Below are 6,000 nucleotides of genomic sequence, written 5' to 3'. Positions count from 1 at the left end.
TAGTAAATAAAAATAATGCTCCTTTTGTTGTTCGTTTGCACAACAGTCAAAAACGTTTTGCAAATGTGCATCAAGAGGATGATATTGAATGAAAATAAAAATTTGCATAAATGGAGGGTGGATGGGATGAGGTAGGGTGGGTCTCCACCCGCAGCAACCTCCCCGTGGTGAGACCCGGGCAATCGTTATTATTTGATGACTAATTAATAACTGTATCATTATTTCTATGGTACATTTATTAATTATGCAGCAAATAATACGAGCGAATTGGCTGCGAAAATGCTTTTTTTTCTTTTTAATATCTGTTATATTTTTTTCAGGAATTATGCCTTTGAGATTCTGAAGCGTACCACAAATTGCAAATACAATTTCACGGAAAGAAAATTAATAATAATGAATGCATGGTTAGTATTGTTTAATTATGTAGTTATACATATAGCTATCGTAGCATACATGTTACGGTTATTTATGTAGGTGTATGCGGAAGGTGACGTATATAGCATCCCATTATTTTGTTTATGGAAATAAATGATGAGTGAAAACGACTAACAAAGGCGGTGTCGACAATTTCTTCTTTATGGACATTTACTTCTTTATCGACCTCGACATAGGCCACCACACGTTTCAGAAAATCGATCAGTAAGTTGTTGAATAGTTTCCGCTGTTTTTGTATAGATGACAGAGGGGTTGAATTTCAGAAATAGTTCATTTATGGCGGTTTTTGTAATTGAGTTTTTATAAAAATGCGTTATGTCAATTTAACAACTTTAGAATGTACTTCATTCTTATTTCGTAATTTCTAATTCGCGGTGGATGATCAGATTAAAGAAAAGAAATTCTAAAGTACGACGAGAAGAGGAAGAGGCTGGTATGTACGTTTTGGATTTGGAAACAGACTGAAGTGTTTCGCCTGAGGTTAAAACAAGGAAGTACCAAAACCTTACTGAGTGAAAGAAAAAGCGCTATTCAGAAGAGAAAAAGGAAAAATGTGCCAGAGGAGAAATGAAAAAACGGAGAAAATGAAGCCGCGAATTAAACGGCGAGTCGGTGGATGATTCTCCACCCACTAAACGTTCGACTACACGAAGATGGGAATAAAAAAAGCGGACGAAGAACCAGTGATTCTTTCATATCTATGGGATACGTGCCAACTGTCATGACGCTCGTTTCAGGACTTCTTCGGAAATTACAAATACGTTTAAAGATAAGAAATTAATCGATAATATATTAAAAGGGTTTAATTTTATCCCCGTTTCCGGCATGGTTATCCAAAATGGCTGATTTCGGGTTGAACGATCAGAAGAACGTTACTTGATAAAAGTGGCAGAGTCATTTTTAGGTCAATTTAGTATTTTCAATGGAATTTCATTACGACGGTAGTGGTCTATGCTGGAAAAAATTGACCTAAATTGTCGATGTATACAAAAATTTCATCTAAATACAGCTGAATAAAGCGTGAAACAAATAATACTTTGAATTTTATGAATAAAAATAGAGAATGGCCGAAAGCGAAAGAGGAAACAATGTCGGAAGTCGAATAACAAAGAAGGAAACGTTGTAATTTCCTTTGGAGCGGGTACGCAAACGGGAAAGAGAAGGAAGAAAAGAAAATTATAGGAGATTCATCTCTTCTCACGCGCGTAATATTAAAACGGTGAAAAAGGACGAGGCGAGACGTGGCTGTACGAGTATGTATACTTTCGACGACGTTTCTTCGAAGAGAACGGACCGAAGGAAAAACGAGAAAAGCGTGCACAGTCTTGGAAGGCAAAGGGAAAGAGGAACATAGTATATTATGTACGCCGTATAGATATCGTGTACCGTTGACTGTCGTATGTAACGTGTACGAATGCTGCTCACAATTTTGATATTACGATTCTCGGGCATTACGACGGCAGCGTCTCGATGCTTTTAGAAATATCCCTGCGATATACGGATACTTGCTACATTGTGCATTCTATGAGGTGAACGTCTAAAGACAGCTTCGACGAACGACTTTCACCCCTGCTGGGGGCAAGAAGAAATTTCAAGAACGCCCCTTCCGTTGTTCATAATAATGTATTCCGATGTATATTAATTGTATAAATTTTATTTCAGATACTTTATCTTATGTCATATATGTGAAGGGGCCTTTTTTCGGAGCTCCTTGTCATTTCGTTGTGAATTCTTAAAATAAGAAAAGGTATATAAAATGTTTCAGATTCGCAAGAAGATTCGAGTTCGGACTTGTCAGCGAGAACAGTACGAATACACGTGTCGGAGAAGGGAATACCGTAGAATGTGTAAATATCGAAGAATAACGAGAAGGAGTTAAAGCGCAGGTAATTGGACGAAAAAGTATCATTCAGGGGAAACTGGTGCGACGAAAAAGAGAAAAATAGGAAAACTGGAAAAAGCCAGAGGCTGTAAAACGGTTGAATAGGAAACAATATGCAACGGTACCAACTTACCAGCAGAAACCAGCCCAGCTACGAGTATCATCCTCTCTCCTATTGCCTTCAGGCTGTTTGCAATTGCTCTTTCTCTTTCTCTATTTTTTCTTCTCTATCTTTGTTCATCATCCCCTTCGCCATCTTCTTCGGGAAAAGAAGAGAAAGAATAGAGAAACAGGGAGAGAGGATGTCTCTGTACTCGCTGTTTCTGCTTGTATATTCTCCCATGGATCTCTGTTTATCAGTCTTCCTCTTCTGTTTCGTTCCCTTTCTCCCTCGTCGCGAATCGTATCTCTATCTTTCGCTCTTTCCGTCTTTGCCGTTTGTTCTTGTCCCTCCGGTCCGCTCCATAACAACGGCAGCCCCATTCAAAGTACAATGGCTGGTCATAAATTAGCCTCGAAAACGGTAGCATTAGATCCTGCTGGATTCACCCTTTATACAAACCGGCGTGGCGGCCGTACGCCCGCTTAATTGAGCATCCTCGATAACGCGATACGATTTGGTATATATCCCCGGCTAAATTTTCAGCTCGCACTTGGAAAATTACCGGGACTCGAGTAATGGAGGAGCGCGTGAATGGTGTAAGCTTTTGCCAGTTTTCCAAATAAATTCGCACGGTTAACACGTCGACTGCTGCACAGTAGATACAGCCAGGCGGTGCTTAGCGCGGTACACGATAATATCAATTATTAAGGAGATTAACACTGCCAGTCGATTTACCATTTTTTGCCTGCATTACATCGAAAGCCAAGCGCAGAGAGATCTTTATTCACGATTAATCATTGATTACTTTTTCAATTTAAACTTGCAACGTTCTAATTAATACTATACGGCTCGGATGGATAAATATAAATCGCCCTTAGACCGTGCGCCAACAACATGGCTAATTACGAACATTAATTGTAATTGCTTCAGCGATAACTCAACGATAAGTTGTCTCGTTTCGATTCGACGACAAACGAGCATTGCACGAAATTAATGGCAGCTCGCGTAAAAGTACGTTAACTCGTATCGATTGTATCATACTTCTCTACCAGATCGATCCGTTCCATCCGCCTTGAATCGTTATAGCGATTTTTCGATGTGTCGATGTGTGCAAAATGTGTCGAGTGAGTCTATTTCCGGCTGGCTCCCCTTCAAAATTCAATCGTATTTTGATTCGTTCAAATAGGAACGATGCTTCGAACGTACATATATCATTTCAATTAGTTATAGGATTGCTCTTTTCTAGTTTCGTTTAATCGGTTTTAATCAATTTTCAAAGGAATATGTCCGCTTGTTTTTTTTTCGTTTTTGACGAAACGCTGGGAATTATTTCGAGTCCTCCCATTGAAGTGGTTATAAATGTCGATATTTCCCGTTTCACGATAAATCTCGTCCCGTTTTTTTGGAGAATGTTTCGTCAGTGAAGCGTGATTCGTTTCGTTCGAACGAATTCGTGGATAAAAGAAAGAGGTACAAACGCGAAATTGGCGTCCGCGCGGAAACTTTCGAATCGAATTCCAGTTAAATTCTTAGGGGAGAGTCGTTCGTGAAAGCAAAGAGACTTCTCTCAAGTACAAAGATTCACCCTCGGTATCTCCGAATCCACCAGCAACCACTTCTATCTCGAATTTCCTTCGTACCGTACCCCTTTTTGCGAGGATCGACGACAAACGACAACAAACGACTCTTTGCCATTGACAAGCAACTAAGCGTTTCCATCGTATCGTTACGCTTGTTACCGAAAACCAAGTAGACCTCTTACGGTCCGATGAGTTAAGACCGGAATAGCAGGGTGTATCGAGAAAGTTAAATTGTTAATATTGAAAGTTGAAGAGTTATGATTAACGAAGCTGAAGTCGATGATTGAAAGTCTGTGTTTGAACTTTGACCGCAATTTCAACCTGTAACTCGAAACTTTAATTTCAAATTTCAACCTTCAAGCATCGAATTTTAATTTGCGGACATCACACTTCGCTCTTCAAACTTCAATCTCAAAATTGAAACTTCAACTTTTGAGTTCGAATCGTGAAACGGAGAACTTTGTACTTCAAAAGCTTCCAAATTTGAAGTTCAGAGTTAACAGTCAGAGTTGGGTTTTATTAACAAAAATTACTGTTTTGTTGTAAGTGGTATAATTTTGATACTTTTCTTGAATGTTTTGAAGATAAACAAGTGCGTTTTAGTTGCATCCTCGATCACTGTTAAAATTACAGAGCGGTAGAGTAGCGGGTGGTAAGAAATAACATTTGTTTTCTGTCGTATACCCATGATACATGCAAATATTTACGGTAGGATGAAGGGTCTAGGTGCGAGAAAGGGGAAAGTTAAGGTAGGACGCGAACGATCTCCTTAAAAAGTTTATCCGCCACGGGCAAATCTCCGTCGAGTTTACCGGCCAACTTTCAACCTACCGTTCGTTTCTTCACCGACTGGCTGCCGTTTCTTGGAAAGTGTTTTCGAGTAGACAGCCAAATCATTCGCAATCAGACTTTCCTACTGTTTTCCATTACTTCTTATTATCTTTCGCTCATTCAACCATCTCGTTCCCTGATTTGTGCGCTGCGTAACGCTAATTTGCCTCCCAGCCTGTCATTAATTTCATCTCGAAACGAAAAGACAGCACCGGTTTCTCAACGAAATTACTATCCTTTTACCGGGGAACAGAATACTTCACAACCTTGGAGAATCATCGTTTCTGATTGAAAATTCGGTCACGTTTTAGTCTTAAATCAAACAAACTATCGTTTGATCCTCTCGTTAACTCGGCAAATGAGTTCGCACGGTCTTGCGAAGGTAACAAAAATCACTGGAGGGATGGGTTTCTTAGTCGTTCTACTTAGCCATTGTAGACTTTACAGCTCGTGAATTTGACAGGGTAAAAGAAGAACATATTATAGTAGCGCATAACACCTAAACTTCGTTCAGAATTATACTTGCACAAAAGAGTGACTGTTTTCCTTTCGAAAAATCCTCTGGTACACCTTTGCTTCTTCTTTCGATCTTTCGCTCTAACGAAGTTTGTACTCTCTTCCATCTTCTCTAGTTTTCTTTTCTTCATACTTTAAAACGAAGCTGGCGTCTCTATCCCATTACACTACGAGATTACGGTGTAGATGGCGAAAAATATTTTATACTTTTCTTCTTTTCCAACCTGTTCACCTTCTTAAGTCGTTTGCCCTATTTTCTTCTTTCCTCGAGGACACCGAATTTATTCAAGCACTTTGGAATAATAAATACTGAATACAAGTATTGACCATGGTTCGTTTTTAAGCAATTTTACACGCAATAATAAGTGGTAAAATCGTTGTTCCTACCTCTCGTTCGTGTAAACAAAATCAACAAACACGTACAGGGATAATTTACTCGTGGATTTTGTTATATATATTCTATCAATATTTATTCGTTATTTTAATGTATTATATACTTCTCGCGTTGTAATGGAATGTATAATGCAACACCCGTTCTGTTTCTAAATATTCATAAAGGGTATTCTGTGTTTAAGACACGCGTCGTTTCATTCGTCGCGAGTGGTTCTGTTCGTACGGTTTGCCGAAAATAATTTATTCGATGAGGGGGAGAA

The 6,000-nt window shown here is 39.0% G+C and overlaps 1 protein-coding gene across 3 annotated transcripts in view; it reads left to right on the top strand.

The window, feature by feature from the left end:
* Positions 1–6,000, top strand: part of LOC117605200 (uncharacterized) — a 57,993-nt gene continuing 51,993 nt past the window's right edge. For all 3 annotated transcript variants that reach the window (XR_013065209.1, XM_034326223.2, XM_076693175.1), the window contains exons 1-3: positions 1–404; positions 475–639; positions 2,201–2,321. The gene's annotated coding sequence lies outside the window, so the exon portion shown is untranslated. The remainder of the gene's footprint in view (positions 405–474; positions 640–2,200; positions 2,322–6,000) is intronic.

Source organism: Osmia lignaria, chromosome 3 (genome assembly GCF_051020975.1).
Source record: "Osmia lignaria lignaria isolate PbOS001 chromosome 3, iyOsmLign1, whole genome shotgun sequence".
NCBI classification, from domain to species: Eukaryota; Metazoa; Arthropoda; class Insecta; order Hymenoptera; family Megachilidae; genus Osmia; species Osmia lignaria.
The sequence above is the reverse complement of the archived record's forward strand: the minus strand, read 5'-3'. Positions and strand labels throughout refer to the sequence as shown.